The sequence below is a fragment of the Schistocerca americana genome, chromosome 4 (genome assembly GCF_021461395.2).
Source record: "Schistocerca americana isolate TAMUIC-IGC-003095 chromosome 4, iqSchAmer2.1, whole genome shotgun sequence".
NCBI classification, from domain to species: Eukaryota; Metazoa; Arthropoda; class Insecta; order Orthoptera; family Acrididae; genus Schistocerca; species Schistocerca americana.
Genome location: NC_060122.1, coordinates 317,358,818 through 317,380,299, shown reverse-complemented (window position 1 = coordinate 317,380,299; position 21,482 = coordinate 317,358,818). Strand labels below are relative to the sequence as shown.

The 21,482-nt window shown below is 44.0% G+C and overlaps 1 protein-coding gene and 1 pseudogene across 1 annotated transcript in view; both read left to right on the top strand.

Moving 5' to 3' along the window:
* The window catches only part of LOC124614068 (LIX1-like protein), a 307,684-nt gene that overhangs the window by 275,319 nt on the left and 10,883 nt on the right, over positions 1-21,482 (top strand). The gene's annotated exons all lie outside the window — the stretch shown is intronic.
* LOC124614120 lies at positions 8,730-8,847 on the top strand (annotated as a pseudogene).

Below are 21,482 nucleotides of genomic sequence, written 5' to 3'. Positions count from 1 at the left end.
GTAAAATAACATTCTTATATGATTCAATCAACCGCACTGGATGAATTACGAAATAAAGTTAGAAAATATTCATTAAAGATGTTACCATTAACACATCAATAAAGTGGTGCTGCACCGAAAATTATTACTTTGCAACAGAAGGAAAATGATAGAGATGAATAAAAAACACCTCTGATTAAAAAGCTTCAGAATGAATAAAATATACCGAAGTACACACTTGTTTCATAATAGTGAAGGACCTGCACACGATCCGTATTTATTAATAATATTAGTTTGTCACAGGTTCAGTACATTGAAGCAATCTTCACAGCATCAATAATATTGTCGATATCGTCAGTTTGACAACGCGATTTTACAAAGTTAAGATGTCGAACCACCAAAAGATAGCATGTGCCGCAATTGTATTGGCTATAACTGGCAAGAAATAAAACAAAACAACGAAGAGGAAACGCTTATGAGAAAGGCTGAAAACAAATACGTATCTCTCACGTATTAATTTACTGTCTGAGTGCAGAAGAACACACTCAAATATTACACAAATTATTTACGGATCAGACCCCCAATGAACGACAAATTGTTAATGTTCATTCTACATTAAATAGGGATGAAGATACGTTAATGAGAGAAGCAGTCGCAGTGGAGAAGCAGTCGCAGTGGACGAGAGATTAGTAATAGCTTTGAAAACTCTAGCTGCAGGTAGATCATTCGAATGCTTGAAGTTCAGTGCTGTCATATCAGCTATCACAGATAGCAAAATGGTTATGGAAACCTGTGAAGCAGTTATATCTGCCCTGCAAGGATATATTCAGACAATTACCGTAATTTTTTTTTTTACATTCTGTGATAATTTGATGAGGCTGACGTGTTTTGCAGACGTCTAACATCTTTGCAAATATAGTGGATGTACTTTCCGAAGTAGAAAGATTTTTCCACACTGAAGTATAATTCAGCAAGGTAACACCATTTTCCAGTAAAGAATGCGATGCCACAGTGAAATCTCCGTTGACCATCCCAAAGTGGTCGTACGATTACTACATTATGTAGGCCTATTAAAACTGTTTCGTGTTTGAAAAATTGAATGTGAGGTATGATATGCTTGACGAACTGAAAATATAAATTGTTCACACTAACCTTATTGGTTCATCTAAACTCTGTCAACATCTGAGCTAGCAAGCACAGTCAACCTATTGACAGTGGACCACACAAGCTCAGTAGGCACTGAGAATACGTACATGCCTCCAGACGGTCAGTATATCGACGCACTGACAATACTGACGGTCAGTTTAGGTTCACCCGCACGATTCACAGATGCCATGTACGTTGTAAACACGAGAATTAATTGCGCATATATCAGCAGTGTGAATCCCTCCCTCCCAGAAGCGAACCCTCTACCCGCATCAGTGAGGGGTGCGCGATGCCAACCGACCGCCGTGTCATCCTCTGCTGATCATGTCCACTGGAGGCGATATGAAGAGGCCTGGTACCAGCATATCACTTTTGCAGCCATTGGCAAATTTCCAAAGCTTCGAGCTGACCACTCAGCTTTGGGATTGGAAAACAGCCACATCACACTAATAGAAGCTAAACAGCTTCACCAAAGTCTTTAATGCATTAATTGCCGCCAATGTATTTTTGAATATAAGTACGGACTGTGTCAACTTTTACGTTAACTTATCTCAAAATGGCGTACGTCTCGGAATTATCACGAATATTTTCTGGCAGCTTCCATCTCCGCCTCATATAACAAATGTCTTCTTTTCCAGATAAATTTCGATATTGCGTTAAAGGGTAATTTTAAAGCTGACTAGATCAGTACCGACCTCAGATTCAGCTGAACACACTGCCTTTGTCTTTACTTCACAATAAAAGATGGTGTGTTACCTAAATGAGGCATTCGATTACGTAACAATGTTCTGGTCTTTCTCGTTTTTAGTCATGGGTTTTCTGAGGGATTTTATGCGGCCGGGCATGCATTCCTCCCTGTGGCAACCTCTTCCTCGCAGACCAGCACTTGCACCCAACGCCCTCAGAAATTTCTTGGGTATATTACATTCTCTGTCTTCCTCTATACTTTTTACCTTCCGGAGCTCCCTCAGTACCACAGACGTTATTCCCTTGATGCCTTAACGCATATTCTATTATCCTGTCACTTCTTCTTGTCAATGTTTTCGGCGTGTTCCTCTCGTCGCCGAATCTGCAAAGAACTTCCTAACATCTTACCTTATTGATTCATCTAATTTTCAACATCCGTCCGTAGCACTCTCAAACGTTTCGATTCTTTTCTTCTCCTGCCTTTCAACAGTCCATGGTAGACTTTCATGCGTACATGTGTACATTCTCACAAACTTCTTCCTCAAATTAAGGCGGACATTTGGTAGCAGTATACTTCTTTTTGTTAGGAATGCCCTCTTTGTCTGTGCTGGTCTGCTTGTTATGTCGTCCTTACACCGTCCGTCATGTGTATTTGGCTTCGAAGGTAGCTGAATTCCCGGACTTCGTCTAATCAGTGGTCCTCAAATTGCGATGTTAAGTTTATCGCTTGTCTCATTTCTGCTACTCATCATTACTTTTTATTTCAGTTTTTTTCTCGATCCATAGTGTGTTCTCATTAGACTTCAATTCATTCATTAGGTTCTGGAGTTCTTCCTCAGTTTCACTGAGGATGGCAATACATAAACTGAAGCGCAAAAATAACATTAAATCGTACTAAAGGAAGAAACTTTTCGCACGGGCATTACAATACGGTATGCTTCGGATTCGCGACCGCTCTTTTCTCCTTCGTGAGAAGATTGCCCAAGCAGACGCTAAACAGCAAAATAAGCTGCGCAAGTAGACTTAATGGCTTCCGCTCCTGCGAGGCCACCGAATAACAGGTAATTGCAAAGGCTGGTGAACTCAGCGTCTTGGGAAGCTTGCTGCATTTCGCGTACAGGAGTGCGAGTTAGAGGCCCCGAGAATTTTCGAGAAGCCGAGTCTTCCTTTTGTGCCATTAGTAGCCCACGCCTTTTCATTTGGTTGGCTGAGAGCGAGACGGGCAGCCCGCGGCCCCGTTAATCCATTAAAGGGCAATAAGCCAGCTGCGCATACGGCCGCGTCTGCGCATGCGCCCGTGACACTGACCTCTGGCGGGCTGCGCCGGTGGCGTTCACCGGAGCAGCGCTGATGGCGTCCGGCCCGGCGCTGCCCGGACCTGCGGAGGCGCAGCCTGGGTTGCACCGTCGCTGCTTGCAGGTTCACGGCTCACGGGAGTGTCTCTGGTCGTATCACAACGTCTGACTGCTGAAACATGAGAAATGGACTTCATGTCCACTGTATTACAACAGAAGTCTCACGAAAAGAGCATATAGCACTTGTTACGTGCGGGCAGGGGTGGCCGATCGGTCCTAGGCGCTACAGTCTGGAACCGCGCGACCGCTACGGTCGCAGGCTCGAATCCTGCCTCGGGCATGGATGTGTGTGATGTCCTTAGGTTAGTTAGGTTTAATTAGTACTAAGTTACACAGAGGTCATTAGAAACACTCAACAATCTAATAGCGATTGGACATAAACGATTCCACCTGCCACCAGAACTAATCAAATTATAACAGCATTCTGACATCAATCGTAGGATACGGGTCAGGAGTCCTGGCCCACAGACTCACGAGGGTCATGCCTGCCATGGCTGTGAGAAGAGTGCAGCGAAACCTGCTTCTCAGATCAGTAGGGGCATATAGAACAACCCCAGGAGGAGCGCTAACAGTACTAATGGGGCTCTGTCCGCTCGATGTAAATATCACAGAGCAAGCGACGTGGTACTGGGTTAAAAAGGGAAACAGGGTTAAGATAATTGATCTAATAGGGATTCACGTGGGAAACAAAATGGAAATCAAACGAAGGGGGCAAGAACTCTGGCAAGAACAGTGGGATAATGAAGAAACTGGTCGCAGAACATACGAACTACTGCCCAATATCAGGGAGAGACTGCAACTAAACTACTTCACACCTTCACGAGCCCGCATCTCGTGGTCGTGCGGTAGCGTTCTCGCTTACCACGCCCGGGTTCCCGGGTTCGATTCCCGGCGGGGTCAGGGATTTTCTCTGCCTCGTGATGGCTAGGTGTTATGTGATGTCCTTAGGTTAGTTAGGTTTAAGTAGTTCTAAGTTCTAGGGGACTGATGACCATAGATGTTAAGTCCCACAGTGCTCAGAGCCATTTGAACCATTTTTTTGAACACCTTCACGAGGACTGCTGCACTTTCTCACAGGTCATGGACCCTAACCGGGATACCTATGCCGGATCGGGAAACGGGCTACACCAGCGTGTGACACTAAGCACCCCAGAACACGTGGTGTATGAGTGCCACCTCTTCGACGATGTAGCAACGCAATTACGCCACCAGTTACCCGACCACGACACGTACCACCTGCTCAGGCATGAGGACCATTTTTCAATCCTAAACAAACTAGCAAACGAGATCTCACTTAAAGTGATAAAGGAATTTCTTAGCAAGAACGATTAAGACTTCATTGCAACCGATCTGACTCCGTGCACTTGTCCCGTTCCGCCGAGGCGTGGACTTGGCCAACCGCCTCACGGCTGGAATCCACCACGTCTGGGATTAGGGGGAGGGTGCGCCCTATTACCGATCCAGACACTCACCGATTTTGACATTAGGTTAAGTTAGATGTAGGATTCGCTAGGATAGCAGCACTAGATAGTACTACTGAGGCATTTCCAAAACTAGAAATATTGACGAGCAATATCGATGGGTTCAAAAGTATTCTCAAAATTGACAATACGTACTGTCGACTACTGACAGTTTGAATGTTTTCACCAAGTCAGATGTTGATAAGGCTCCATGACCAACCACACGGCGTCAGTGTAAACAATTTATGTTTTCAGTTCGTCATTAATAGCATACCTCAGATCCAGTTTTTCAAGTAGTCTTTTTACACAAAGCAATTTTAATAGGCCTTCGCAAGGTAGTAGTTGTATCTTCCTGGCAGATTAAAACTGTGTGCCGGACCGAGACTTGAACTCGAGACCTTTGCCTTTCGCGAGCAAGTGCTTGGGTAGCTCAGATGGTAGAGCACTTGCCCGCGAAAGGCAAAGGTTCCGAGTTCGAGTCTCGGTCCGGCACACAGTTTTAATCTACCAGTAAGTTTAATATCAGCGCACTCTCCGCTGCAGAGTGAAAATATTCTAGAAGTTGTATGTCCACTTTGGGACGGTGAATGAAGAACTCACTATGACGTAGCTTTTCATTATTAAAAAATAGTATTACCTTCTTGAATTACACTGCAGTGTGGAAAAACACTTCTAGTTCGACAGGAATGGCCTTCATAAATGTAATGTCTAGTTAGAGGCCAGCAATAAAAAATGTCAGCCTCTTCAAATTATCACAAACGTCAAAAATTTGTCTTAATTGTCTCAATATACCCTTGAAACGCAGATATTTGCTTCACAGGTTTCCATTAAAATTTTGCTAATTGTGATAGTTGCTGTTACAGCACTAAAATTCAAGCAATCGAAGATCCGCCTGCAACCAGAAATTTCAAAAATATTCCAAATGTCTCGTCCTCTGCGACTGCCCCTCTCATTAACGTGTTTGGATCGCGTAGTTTATGTAGAATGAGCATTAACAATATGTCGTTCGATGGAGGACTGATCAGAAACAGCTTATGAATTGTTTGGGGGTTCGTGGCTCTTTAACATGCGACACGTGTTAACTTATTTCAGCCACTCTCGGAACCATTTACTATTTTTCGTTGTTTTTTGTCATTTCTTGCTAGGTATACCCAGCATAATTGCGGTTCATGCTATGGTTTGGATGTTCGACATCTTAACCTTGTAAAATACCGCCGTTAACTGAGGATTTTGGCGATGTTACTGGTGCTGTGAGATCCCTTCAATGTACTGCAGCTTCAAGAAACTAGTATCGTCAATGTATATTGATCGTGTGCATGTCCCATATCGTTGCAAAAAGTGTGGGTGCTTTGGCCGTCCAGTCGTTACGTGTTGCTTGAATACATTACAGTGCGTTGTGGAAAGCACTGACATGTATCCAAACAAAGACTGGACGGCGGACGGTGACTCTGGAGAAATCACAAAGGGATTCTCACAATGTACAATTTTGGGCCCGCTCGTATTCCATATGTATATCAATGACCTTCAACATAATATTCTTCAAGCACAATTCGTATTTTTTTTGCAGACGATGCTAGTGTTGTAATAAATTTCATTAAGAGAAACCAACAAAAGAGATTGCTAATGACGTTTCTCAAAGAATTATTAAGGGCATCTCCGGAAATGGATTTCGCCTGAATGCTGAGAAAACACACTACATGCAGTTCTTTCCACAAATAGTCCTACCAACAACTGATGTAGCACATGAACAGGAGTCAGTAAGCGGGGTAGAATGCTCCAAATTTATGGGTTTACATACTGATAAAAACCAGAACTGGAAGCGGCATATTACTGAGCTGATCAAAAAAACTCTTCATATAACTGCTAATCTCGCAAACCAGGCAATCAATCTTCTGACATATTTTGCATATTTCCACTCAATAATGTCTTACAATTTTCTGTCGCAACTCATGACGCAAATGAAAATATTGGTTGCATAAAAGAGAGCAGTAAGAATAATATGTGGTGGTCACCGGCGGTCATTATGTAGGTACCTCTTCAAGGAATTAAGCGTTTTAACTGAACCTCTCAATACATACGTTCGCTAAAGAAATTTGTCGTAAATAACCAATCACAATCTGAGAAGGGAATTGGTTTTCATACTTTCAACACTAGACGAAAAAGTTATCTTTATTTTCCGCTACTGAAGCTGTCAGTGCCCCAGAAAGGAGTTCAATATGCAGCAACAAAATTTTTTTATTGTTTGCCCAATAACATAAAATGTCTGACAAATAGAATGATAAGAGGTAAAGGAGGCCACTCTCAACCAATTAGAAATTTTAGAAATTAAAAGACAGGTGTGTATATCCCCGCACCTATTATTAAATGAGCAAACCCAATTAAATTATTCACCTCTTTGAGATGATATCATAACCTCAAGATAGAAGCAAAACTTTGGGCCCCAGTATATCGTAGTTAAAAAGTGCTCAGCTGAGACATAACTTTCGTCTTTTCATTGTACTGTAATTGCTGAATTGTGTAGTAATGTACGTAATTTGTTAGAAATGGTCATTCACGTAATTGTACATTAAGCTGTGGATCGATACCTTAAGAGGTTGAGATTTTGTTCTTGCCTTGTCATTATGTTCATCTGTGTATTACCATCATAATGTACTTGAAAATGAGATTATAACCCGAAACCTAGGTTGAGCAGTGATATTAATAATAAAATTATGAAACCGGGCAAAAAAAAAAAAAAACAGTGTTCGTTTAGGAAGATAAGTTTTAAATCTAACCTAAAGTTCTTTCTCCCAGACAACTTTTCCTATAGCTTGGACGAATTTTTATTTAAAAAATAGTAACTTGGGTTTAGTAAAGCGCTTTAGCGTAATGTCCAAGAAACTATAATCAGGCAACTGTAGCATTTGAAAAGCATTCTTCCCTAAACTTGGGACAAACATGTGTCACACAATTTACTTAAGAGCTGTAATAGCAAGAAATTCTCGAAGCTTTCACAGTATCGCAATTTACACAGTACAAAATCGATATATGCACTGGAGATTATTAATGTTTCACTAGGCATTGCGACTGTGAATCAGATTTGGCTATGCAAGTATATAAATGTGAGGAATGCTGTTTCTACATTGCTCGACAAAAAAAGTGAAACACCAAGAAGAAATGGTCGGATGATCCCTTGGAAAGGCCATGGGCGATTTCTTTCCCCATCCTTCCCTAATCCGATGGGACCGATGACCTCGCTGTTTGGTCCCCTATCATAAATCAACCAACCACCCAACAGATCCGTCCCCAGTAGAACATGGTTGGAACCAGGTCGAACATCAGCTCCATCCCAGTGCCAGTTTCCAGGGCATCAACGACCAGTCACAGCAGTTGTGGGCCAGCTTACCTCAGTAGAGGACATAATGGCAAGCCGTGCACGTACGCCCAATGAAGCGTTTAATTCACAGTGTGTCGAGGGTGATGTTCACGCTGGAGATGATTCTGTGTCGTTTTGGAAGTATTTTTTGCACCATGCGTTGTGCCCAGTCATACAGCTTACCATGAACATGAACCAGGATGTTTATTTCAGCACTGTCGGTGACCAAGTCCTCCCCTTTCTTCTAAATCTTGACGTATGTATCGGGCTATTTGTAACACGGGGAGAAGCGTAGCAATCAGCACCCCTCCAATTTCGTAGATCTACGGACTCCATTCGCCAAAGAGATGCTTCAGCTGGATATGGCATATCTCGTGGAACTTGAGGAGACGCTCCGAATTGCGGCCATTATCATGGCTATAAGTCATGTTACACATTGTTTGTGTGGTGTCTCCTGAGAGTGAGTTTTTATCCTACGTTCTCATATATGGGCCTATCCAACAAACGTAGGACGCCTGGAGATGTACGCCACACTGAGCACGACTATACAGACTCTCAAACGAACTCCTATCCATAGAAATTCAGGAAGTTGTAAGAGCTGGCGTACTTGCATTTCAGGTCCTCTCTGCGTACGAGACAGTCGGAGCGGCTTTAAAAATTCAAGTGTCATTGACACAGAATGATTAATCCTTCAGGTATACACGTAGGCAATTGTAAAAGAATTAATTCTGTTGCATCGCTCTTTCTGGCAACTGTCTCGCCGCAGTGGATACACCGGTTCCCGTGAGATCACCGAAGTTAAGCGCTGTCGGGCGTGGTCGGCACTTGGATGGGTGACCATCCAGGTCGCCATGGGCTGTTGCCATTTTTCGGGGTGCACTCAGCCTTGTGATGGCAATTGAGGAGCTACTCGACCCATTAGTAGCGGCTACGGTCAAGAATACCATCATAACGACAGGGCGAGCACGGATGACACGGCGGTCGGATGGTCCCGGTAGGCCACTCATGGCTTGAAGACGGAGTACGTGCATCGCTCTTTCTGTCCATATCCTAATGTAGGAAACCTCTGCTGTTTCACACCATTACTACTCAGCGATGAAACCAAAGAATAAGTTTTAACCAGATACTAACAACACTTTTGAGGAAAACTTGTGACTAGGTTAAGGTAAAGATGACGTCAATCCGAGGGTTGGTTCGAACATCGCAGTGCTTTACCAAGCATGGACCTACTGGAACTGTTGCGCTCTTGTCTTCTACCTCGACATAAACAATTGTTAACGGGTTGCGAGTCCATAGAGAGGGGAACCCTTTATTGTACGATTACTAGATTGCTGAACAGTCACTGGTAACAGTTACTTCCATAAAATATCTAAGAGTATGTGTACAGAGTGATTTGAACTGGAACGAGCGCATAAAGTTAACAGCGGGTAAGACCGAGATTCATTGGAAGACTCCTAAGGAAATGCAATCCATCAGCGAAGGAAGTAGCCTACAAAACACTCTTCTGGTCAATATTTGAATATTGCTTGTCGGTTTGGGATCCGTACGAGATAGAACTGATAGACGAAATAGAGAAGATCCAAAGAAAAGCAGCACGTTTCGTTACAGATTCAGTTAGTAACAGCGAAAGCGTCGCAGGGATTCTCAGTCAATTCCAGTGGCAGACGCTGCAAGAGAGGCGCTCTGCATCACCGTGTGGTTTGCTGTTGAAGTTCTGAGAGCTTACGTTCTCAGAAGAGTTAGCCCGTATATTGTTTCCTCCTACATACAACTCACAAAGAGACTATGAAAGTAAAATTAGAGAGATCTGAGTTCACTTAGGCTTACCAGCAATCGTTCTTCCCGCGAGGCATTTGCAACCCGAATAGGAAAAGGTGGGAGTGACACTAGTACACAAAGTACCCTCCGGCACACCGAAACGTGGCTTGCGGTGTATGTTGATGTGAATGTAGATGTAGGTATACCGAGAGGTACCCAGACAGAGGGAGAATCCGAGTTACAGTTAAACGTGGACTTCGAAACAAAGAGCAGCTTGGTAATTTTCACATTCATAAATCATTGCCAGAGGTAAAAAATTATGTGATACGTGACGAAAAGAAACCATAAGGCCAACTCGGTTCTGAATCTTGCACCTTCGGCTTTGTAGTGTAATATTTACATACTTAGCCATCGAGCAAAAAAAAGGTTACTTCAGGAACCATAGTAATCCACGGAAAACGTAACATCGGTAACAAATATCTATTATTTATTAATACCGCACTATGCGTTTCGATATCTTAACTCTGATCGTCAGATAGTGCTGGTTGACATTTGATATATTGCGCCTACTTTTGGTCCAGCCGGATGAAACTGTTGTGTTTAGGTCAAAACATACTAAAATTACAAAGTAAATGTAAATTTCATTGAGAGCGTATAGGAATTAGGGTGAATAATAGTTTAAATGCCTGCTATTGATTATTAGACATAATAGCCTAATTTCAAAGTATACTTTATTGTATAGGTTACATTGACATTAAGTCAAGCAATGTGACCAAAGCTGAGTATCAGAAAGACTAAAAATTTCAGTAGGTTACAAGTATCAGATGGTAAAGGGAATGACACACACACCCAAACATATAAACAGTAGAAAATTTGTACTGTTGTTTCGTGCTTTGTACTACAAAATAAAAATGACTGAAATTATCAAAGTGAACAACTTGTGAGACTCACACCAAAGTAAGAACGACGTGAGTTAACCTTTTATAGATGAGCGTATACTGGAGACGTAATTACGAAGGTAATGAAAATGAAACTGAGATGGGCAAGGCATGTAGCCAGGCGAATGGATCGTAAAAGAAATTTTATTTTCTGTCGACATTGCATTTATTTTAACTACCAATCTGCCCCAGCTTTACACCGTTAGTACTACTTTGTTGCAGCCGTACAACTTGTCTCACGAAGTGGCAATAAATTATATGCGCAAACGTTTCTCGTCAATCAGCATGTCTAGTTGTAAAACCCGTAACGAAATCCCTACAGTAGTTTCTTGGATTATCCTTCACATACAGAGAGAAAAACGCGGCGGGGACTTCAATTTAACATACAAAGGGTATTTTCGTGAGAGCTTGCAAAAATTTAACAGAACGTAGAGGACGCTCTACTGAACAATTTGAGGTAGGGAACGTGGGGTCGGAGATGCCAGCTTAAGGAGATGATAGGAATAAAATCACATTACTGTGTACTTTTTATTTACAAAAGTTACAATTAACTGCAAATACCATCACTGACATAATGGACATACCACTTGTACTGTATCTTACATAATGTTCTGAAACTGATGGCCATCAACCTCAATGTAAACAAGGAATCGCCGAACAAGATTCTGGGGCATCCTGACAAATATCCCCGGTGTGTTTCGAATCACTTCACAGGCAGCTACAATTCCGGCAATTAATTCCATCTCCATATCCACTGGGATCTCATACACAAGTGGCTTTAGATACCCCCATAGGAAATACTCGAGGGGATTCAGGTCAGGTGACCTCGCAGGCCATGGAATAGGACGTCCCCTTCCAATCCAGCGACCAGGAAATACAGCACTGACGTGGTTGCTGACATCCAAACCGAAGTGAGGCAGTGCACCGTTATGTTGTGTCCACAACCTCCCACGAACGGCCAAGGGTACGTTCTCCAACAACTCAGAAGGAACTCTTTGCTCGAACCTCAAGTACAGGTGGCAGTTCACGTGGCCAGGTAGAAGATATGGCCCAGTGAGACTGTCGCCTGCAATAACGCCTAAGATATTTACAGAAAAACGTGCTTGATGGTATGACTCTAATACAGCGAGACGGTTTGACTCATCCCACACATGGCTATTCCTGCTATTCTAAATACACTACTGGCCATTAAAATTGCTACACCACGAAGATGACGTGCTACAGACGCGAAATTTAACCGACAGGAAGAAGATGCTGTGATATGCTAGTGATTAGCTTTTCAGAGCATTCACATAAGGTTGGCGCCGGTGGCAACACCTACAACGTGCTGACATGAGGGAAGTTTCCAACCGATTTCTCATACACAAACAGCACTTGACCGGCGTTGCCTGGTGAAACGTTGTTGTGATGCCTCGTGTAAGGAGGAGAAACGCGTACCATCACGTTTCCGCCTTTGATAAAGGTCGGATTGTAGCCTATCGCGATTGCGGTTTATTGTATCGCGACATTGCTGCTCGCGTTGGTCGAAATCCAATGACTGTTAGCAGAACATGGAATCGGTGGATTCAGAGGGATAATACGGAACGCCGTGCTGGATCCCAACGGCCTCGTATCACTAGCAGTCGAGATGACAGGCATCTTATCCGTATGGCTGTAACGGGTCGTGCAGCCACGTCTCGATCCCTGAGTCAACAGATGGGGACGTTTGCGAGACAACAACCATCTGCACGAACAGTTCGACGACGTTTGTAGCAGCATGGACTATCAGCTAGGAGACCGTGGCTGCGGTTACCCTTGACGGTGCATCACAGAGAGAAGCGCCTGCGATGGTGTACTCAACGACGAACCTGGGTGCACGAATGGCAAAACGTTATTTTTTCGGATGCATCCAGGTTCTGTTTACAGCATCATGATGGTCGCATCCGTATCTGGCGACATCGCGGTGAACGCACATTGGAAGCGTTTATTTGTCATCGCCATACTGCCGTATCACCCGGCGTGATGGTATGGGGTGCCATTGGTTACTCGTCTCGGTCACCTCTTGTTCGCATTGACGGCACTTTGAACAGTGGACGTTACATTTCAGATATGTTACGACCCGTGGCTCTACCCTTCATTCGATCCCTGCGAAACCCTACATTTCAGCAGGATAATGCACGACCGCATATTGCAGGTCCTGTACGTCCCTTTTTGGATACAGAAAATGTTCGACTGCTGCCCTGGCCAGCACATTCTCCAGATCTCTCACCAATTGAAAACGTCTGGTCAATGGTGGCCGAGCAACTGGCTCGTCACTACACGCCAGTCACTACTCTTGATGAACTGTGGTATCGTGTTGAAGCTGTATGGTCAGCTGTACCTGTACACACCATCCAAGCTCTGTTTGAGTCAAGGCGTATCAAGGCCGTTATTACGGCCAGAGATGGTTTTCTGGGTACTGATTTCTCAGGATCTATGCGCCCAAATTGCGTGAAAATGTAATCACATGTCAGTACTAGTATAATATATTTGTCCAATGAATACCCGTTTATCATCTGAATTTCTTCTTGGTGTAGCAATTTTAATGGCCAGTAGTGTACCACGACGATGAAATGAGGCCTCGTCAATAAACAGGAAATGTGGTCTATCAGTTCACTGTTGGAGCAACCACTGATACAAAGCGGCCCTTGGTGCAGTTTCAGTCACAAGCGTCGCATTTACTCGTTGTGGGTGATATGGATGTATGTGTTGTTCGTGGAGAACTCGCCACATGCTAGTACTCGCAACGCCCATTTCACATGCAGTACGACGACTACTTGTAGCGGGGTCCGCTGCAACACATTCGAATACCTCCTCTTCAAAATCGGGTGTGGTCCTCGTGTTGCCAGGTCCCTCGTTTCTTTTTTCTAATGAATCAGTCTTCTGCAATTGTCAGTCGAGAGAAATAAACACTCGGCGTGATGGATGATGCCAGATAGGAGATCGTTTCCTGTGCAGCCTTTCAGCAGCGATAACATTGCAACTGCTGACAAGGCTCATGTCAGTGAGTTCTGCGAAACTGTACCGCTACTGCTCCATTGTATTGTACTGTATGTCTCTGAATAACACTGAGTAATGAATTGGTCTGTTATTCATTTTTAGCACGTACTGTCATGGGACACTGTAAATACGATACAATAGAGCCACATTATGGACAAGTAAAGTAAACAAAACTTGCAGCATGACTTCCTAGTAATTAGGCTCGTCCTCCTTGTTTCCTCGCTGGAAATAAATAATATACATGTAAATAAACAGCACAGTACGTGTAAACTTGTACCGTGTTAGATGTAAATAAGCTGGAAAACAGTAATCGTATACAACGCGGTAGACAAGTTTACTTCCCTATCCCCTTAAGCTGGCTTCTCCGACCCCAGATTCAAATGGTTCAAATGGCTCTCAGCACTATGGGACTTAACTGCTGTGGTCATCAGTCCCCTAGAACTTAGAACTACTTAAACCTAACTAACCTAAGGACATCACACACATACATGCCCGAGGTAGGATTCTAACCTGCGACAGTAGCGGTCGCGCGATTCCCGACTGTAGCGCCTAGAACCGCTCGGCCACTTCGGCCGGCCCACCCCAGGTTCCCTGCCTCAAATTGTTCAGTGGAGCATTCTCTATGTCCTGTTGCATTTTTACACGATCTTACGGAAACACCCTGTATAAGCAGGGTCAGACAACTAAAACAGGCCACCCCAAATATACCTACAATGGATAGAAGACAGGCCACCCGAAATATATCCACAATGGATAAATACATCGAGTTTCAGTTTTCGCCAAGTTGTAGGGGATAATATGATGAATTTCCAGACGCTCGCAACAATTTTTTTTTTCGTTTATAGTCTCCGAATTACGACATCGATTTGTATTTGCTGATGGATCTATACAATGTTTTCGTTTCTAAGGGAACTTCAGCAACATAACATATATGGGACTTGATCAAATAGTGTCAACATAACAGCGACAGGTGTCGTTGGTGTTACCTTATTAGCCGGCCGCTGTGGCCGAGCGGTTCTAGGGGCTTCAGTCCGAAACCGCGCTGCTGCTATGGTCGCAGGTTCGAATACTGCCTCGGGCATGGATGTGTGTTATGTCCTTACGTTAGTTAGGTTTAAGTAGTTCTAAGTCTAGGGGACTGATGACCTCAGATGTTAGGTCCCATAGTGCGGCCGGCCGCGGTGGTCTCGCGGTTCTAGGCGCGCAGTCCGGAACCGTGCGACTGCTACGGTCGCAGGTTCGAATCCTGCCTCGGGCATGGATGTGTGTGATGTCGTTAGGTTAGTTAGGTTTAAGTAGTTCTAAGTTCTAGGGGACTAATGACCACAGCAGTTGAGTCCCATAGTGCTCAGAGCCATTTGAACCCATAGTGCTTAGAGCCATTTGTTACCTTATTGTCTCTTTGTTTTAATTTTCGCCACAAATAAAAGTACTGAAGTGTTAAGACAATTTTGCGTTTCCTGAAAGACCGTTACAATGCTGTCCAAATGTTCTTGTCTTAAGAGGGTCTGTTATTGTATAAACGGAATGGGAGGGACATCCGCCGGGTTGGTATCACACCGATTGCCGTATGTCCAGTGGGATGCGACAGCAGCATATCTTAGGAACTCGAGATACTTGAATGTATTTAGTTTCCCATCAGTTAAACAATGGACCAATGATGTGAGTCTTGAAAAACCCGCACCAAACGTTGACAGACCAAGAGCGTTGTTCTCATCCACTTCATTGAGTAAGCGTGATTTTCAGCTGATGATTAGTACATATTGCGAAGGGGGACTTGCCGCGCGGGATTAGCCGAGCGGTCTGAGGGCGCTGAAGTCATGCGCTGTGTGGCTGGTCCCAGCGGAGGTTCGAGTCCTCCCTCGGGCATGGGTGTGTGTGTGTTTGTCCTTGGGATAATTTAGATTAAGTAGTGTGTAAGCTTAGGGACTGATGGCCTTAGCAGTTACGTCCCATAAGATTTCACAAAAATTTGAACATTTTTGAAGGGGGACTTGCCCATGGTTTGTAAACGATGCGAACGTCAGGATATTCGTCATATTGACCGCTGTAATGTGGCGGAAACCACACTTCGTTATAATTATTCATTCTGGATATATCTAGGGTGGCCTGTCTTAGCTGCCTCACTCTGTGTGCAGGATGAATCGCTGCCCCAATCGATGTCGTCCTATGCCAGCCGCAACGTTATATCTGACCTTCAGAGACCACGCGCGAGATTTTCATATTTTCTCGCTCGCTACGCACAAGCTGTTATTCCTGCAGAAAAAAAATGTAAGTAAATTTTGTACTGGGATCCGTTTTCGCTAGAGATCGTAGTTTTCGAATTATTCAAGAAAAACGTACAAAAGTGATCTGCAAACTCACCGCCAGTCTCACACTCTGCATCCACTGGTCAAGATTTCTGGTATGTTATTCATGGCACTCTCTCCTACGACAGTACAAAAATATGCGACTGCACGAGTTATTTCCCCCAATCGACATTTTTGGTCTTCATTGAATGGGTTTATAACGCGATCGAATTAATCAAACCCATAAAAGTCGTAGTGCGGTCGCGTTCTCGCTTCCTAACTTTTTTCCAGTGCCCGGGTTCGATTCCCGGCGGGGTCAGGGATTTTCTCTGCCTCCTGATGGCTGGGTGTTGTGTGATGTCCTTAGGTTAGTTAGGTTTAAGTAGTTCTAAGTTCTAGGGGACTGATGACCATAGATGTTAAGTCCCATAGTGCTCAGAGCCATTTGAACCAAACCCATAAAAACTGTGAAATTAACAGCATGAAATAAACGATTACCTCATTGTATTTGTCAGGCCTTCTGACTACAATACTACTGTGCTTGTTAGGGTTAAGTTTGGACCGAATTGTCAACATAATTAATTTTAGCTTAACGTTTACAAAAGTTTTTCTCTCTTTATCCTCACGAGCACGTTTAAATTAATAGTGTTAACGTAATAGCCGTCTGTGCTGGTGGTGTAATAGCTCAGATAATAGAGGCCAAAAAAGGTTGAGTATCGCTAGCGGTTGGTGTAGTTGTATATTTTTTGTACAGTGGAACGAACAACATACTAAAAATCCCGACTGGTGAAGGATGAGTGTCGGGGTGGAGGTAGGTTGATGCTCATTGTTGTACATTTTTCTTGAATACCTCGAAAACTGTGGTCTCCAGTGAAAACGATTCCCAGTACAAAAAGGTCTTGTTCATTCTTTCTGTAGTATTAATAGTTTGCACGTAGCGAGCGGCAGAATGCGAAAATCTCGCCCGTGGTTTTTGCAGGCCAAATATAACATTGCCGGTTACATAAAACATCAGCAGGAGCAGTTGAATCATCGTGCATAGACATACAGAATATTCACCAAAGATTTTTGTTTTCCGCTGAGAAGAAGGCCTACGTACAGCGAAATTCACCCAAAAGTTTACTATTTGTTTATTCAGGCACTGGAAAAAAGTTAGGAAGCTTAAGGTCAACATTTCGACGACGTCGAGGGGTCATTAGAACGGAACACAATTTTGGATTTGGGAAGGAGTCGATCGTGTCCTTTTGAAGTAACTATCAAGGCAACCTAAATCTGGATGGCCAGATGGGGATTTGAACCACTGTCCTCCCGAGTGCGACCCCAGTGTCTTAGCTCTGCTCCACGTCGCTCGGTGGCGTTGGACAGGTACAGCGAAAAGAAAACTGACGGCGTGAATGTTGCGGTTGAAATTTGTCACATCAATAAAACGCTAGGCAAATAGGGAACCACTGTATCAAAGAAACAACCAGAGGATGATATACTTGTTGAAAGTTGCGGACAATGCTCTCGCCTTTGTGCCGGCGCAAATCCTCCACAGTGCATGCTTCTGTCTAGGCAGCGCACAGCTATGGCAATTAACGCGTGCGTGAGCACAATCTCCCACTGTCATGCACACGCCCGTAACAGGCCGCTATAAATGTTGTACTCGCGTAGGCTTCGCTTTTCGCCGTTTTACTGTACGTCTCCTGCACTCCGAAGATATGTGTTCCTGCTGCAGGTCATGCTTCGGCTGCAAGCACTGCGTTCCAGGCTGTGGCTAAGCATCTTCAGGTAGTATTTATTCACGAACACGCAATAAGAAGAAAGCTCGTAAAACAACAACACTCCTGCCTCACTTTTCACGCAGTAATGGTTGGCTGCAAGTTTTGACGTTGTGTACAAAATGTTGAGAAAAGCGAATAGTAAATCCATGTTCGCAGACCATCAGCATTAATTTTTGTTACGGAACAAGACAGTCGCAATGGAAACATGGCCATCGTGAAGCCTCTCAGCTCCAACCGGTATAATTCATGCGCAGCGCGGCGTGGAGCACTCGCTGGAATAAAGACGTCGTCACGAGACACGCGCTGGTGTCTCGTAAAACCGCCTGACCTTTGCAGAGAATCAGTTGCTCGCTCTGTGCTCGCTCCCACACTGAGGGGCAGAGAATGTGGTCTGTTGTCGTCGACAGAGAATAGTGGCGGAATGGAGATGTGGCAGCGGATTCTGGTGAGTCTAGCAGGTCATAGAGAATGAAAAAAGGTGGTGATATGTGACAGCGACCCTGGAAAAGCTAGAGTAGCCGACTCGTTACAAGCAATGAGGATGAAGAACTTCAGCTGTGATTTAAAATGGCGGTCTGTGTAGGTACAATTTGAAACCAGTCACTTTTTGAGTTTGTTACGATCTTAAGTTGTTCTCGAACCATTGCAAGCTCATCATCAGATGGAGGTGTTACTGGAAGATTACGTTCTGGATCATGTGCGGTTAAACGCTACGTACGTAGTGCTCGCGAAAATATGCAAACTAAATGAAACGAAACGAAAAGATCATTATATTTTATGATAGTTAAAAAATCTGATCAAAAGCAACCGGACAATTATTTATTTATTTCTAATTTCTGCTACCAGTCACTTTTTTATTTTATGTTTAATCTAACATAATACAACGCGTTTCGAACATGTTCTGTTCATCTTCAGGTGTTTATACATACATACACACATACAGAGAAATGTTACTTAAAAATAAACAGTCTTAAACTAGATTGATCTAGAACTCTTTGTCCACTGTTTGTTACTGTAGCGGCTGGTGTGGCGTTTGGGGGGGGGGGGGGAGGGGGGCAAATCATTTACGTCAGTTACTGCAATTCTATACAGGCTGTGATATCATACCACAAGGGAGAAAACCAGCAGAAGGCATCACTGATTTCGATTTCTAGCCATCCACTGCCATACAGTAACAAACATTGGACACAGGGTTCTAGATTAATCTAGTTTAAGAGTGTTTCTTATTAAGTACATTTCTCTGTATGTATGTATGTATAAACGTATGAAGATGAACAGAACATGTTCGAAACGCGTTGTATTATGTTAGATTAAACATAAAAATGAAAAGTGATTGGTAGCAGAAATTAAAAATAAATAAATAATTATCCCACACAGTCACGGTTCACAAACATAGCCATTATGGCCGAGAATAACCGGACACTTATTGGTGGACAGTAACACCCTTTGGCTTTATGACAGCTTCAATTCCGGTGAGGACACGTTCAGCGAGGTGTCTGAATGTTTGTGGGGAAATGGCAGCTCACTCTTTCTCAAGAGCCGAAATAAGAGAAGTTAGTGTTGTTGGACGCTGGGATCTGGTCAGAAGTCTAAGCTCTAACTCATCCCGAAGGTGTTAAATTGGTTTCATGCCGGGGATAAGGGTGGGTCAATACATTTCATACAGATGCTCCTTTACAGTGCGGAGTATTGTCATGGTGATTCAAATAAGCATTGTTTCCAAGCTGATCCTCTACTGTACACAATTCAAAATGCTGCAAAATGTGCTCATATCTTTCTTAAGCGCAGGGAACGAGACCAAAACGCGTGAAACACTCCCGTAACACCATCTCCCCTGTACGTCACTGTTGCCTCTATAAATGATGGCAGGTAACGTTCTCCAGGCATTCGCCAAACCCAAACCCTTCTAACAGTTTACTACAGGGTATAATGTGATCGAGCATTGCTTAGCACTGACTGTAGAGAAGTTTAACTTATAAGGAGATGCTCAGCCATTGTACCCCATCTAACTCCCTATGCACAGTCGTTGTCCTAACTAGACTGCTGGTAGCACTTTGGACCTAATGGTTAGCCTGGACGTTGTGTCACTTTTCATTAGGGTGCCAGTACAAGATTGGAACTTTTGGCCCAACATTTTCCATCTGTACTTCTTGTACTGCGATGAATATTATGAGATGACGGACGGCACAGCTATGGGATCACCACTGTCTCCAGCAGTCGCAAATTTCTTCATGGAGCACTTTGAGGAGCAGGCTCTGCAAACTGCGACATTACGGCCATCTTGCTTTCAACGATACTTTGACGACACCTTCCTGATATGGCCTCACGGTGAAGATACACTACAGCAGTTCGTCGATCACATGAATGGTGTCCATCCCAACATTAAATTTACTGTCGAGATGAAGAAGCACGACAAGCTACCATTCTTGGATGTTTTGGTTGAGCGGAAGGCAGGAGGCCAGCTTGGTCATTCAGTGTACAGGAAACCAACACACACTGATCCGTACTTGAACGCCAGTAGTTCCGACCACCCTGTACACAAGAAAGCGATCTTGAACACGGTTCATAGAGCCAAGATTATCTCTGACGACGACCACCTACAGTCTGAATTGCAGAACTTAAAACGTGTTTTCGGGAGAAAATGGATACAGCAAAAGAGACATCACAAACGCTTTCAAGGGCCGCCGACGAAAGACACCTGGTGAGTCAGTAGAAGAGGCCAAACGGACTGCATTCCTGCCATACTGTGAAGCAACTAACAGCAAGTTAGCATGTCTGCTGCAGAAACATGGTCTAAGACCAGTGTTCCGGCCCGCCCCCAACATACGAGATATGTTGCGCCCTGTTAAAGGCGACATTGCTCTTTGCGCTTCCGGCGTGTATGGTGTACCCTGTGAATGTGGCAGCGTGTATATCGGACAGACAATTCGCACGGTTGCGGAGAGTTGTACTGAGCACAAGCGCCATATAAAACAAAGGGAGCTTGACAAGTCGACCATAGCGGAGCGTTGCCAAGAAAACGGACATAAAATACAGTTCGAAAATACAAAAGTGTTGGCTCATGCATCTACATATTGGGACTGCGTTATAAAGGAAGCTGCCGAGATTCGTATAAAAAACAATTTCTGTAGAGACCAAGGGTACACACTCAGCAGGGTATGGGGGCGGGCGTTGTCCATCAAAAGCAAGCAAAGACAGATGCGTGACGCGGGAGCGGAAATTATAAACGTGGAGCCTATCCCTGGCGCCACTTGACTTCATAGCTGCTGCCACGGGAAATAGCTCCGCTGGCTGCACGGGTCGACTTACGCGCGCGTCACATTGGGTCTATCTGATTGGCTGCTGATGTTGTCATCATGCCTATATAAGCGAGAAACAGTAGCAGCCCCGGCAGTCAGTGAACTCCTGACGACTATGGCGGAGATGGTTATCGAAAGCTCGAGGATTTTATTCGAAATGACGCGAATTTGAAAACCGAGGAAGTCTTATTCATGTATGCCGACGCGAAAGACTCCGAGGACACTTTGGAACTCTGCCGATTTCATGTGATTTCTTGTAACCACCCTCCCCAATGCTCGACGGTCCTTTTCCGAGGTCTTCCTGGTCTTGGTGTAGCTACGGTTGCTGCTTCCCATTTCTACTTCAAAACAACGTCACCAATATTCGACTTGGGCAGCTTTAGAAGGGTTGAAGTGTTCCTGGTGTATCTGTCAGTCAGGTGACATCCAGTGACTA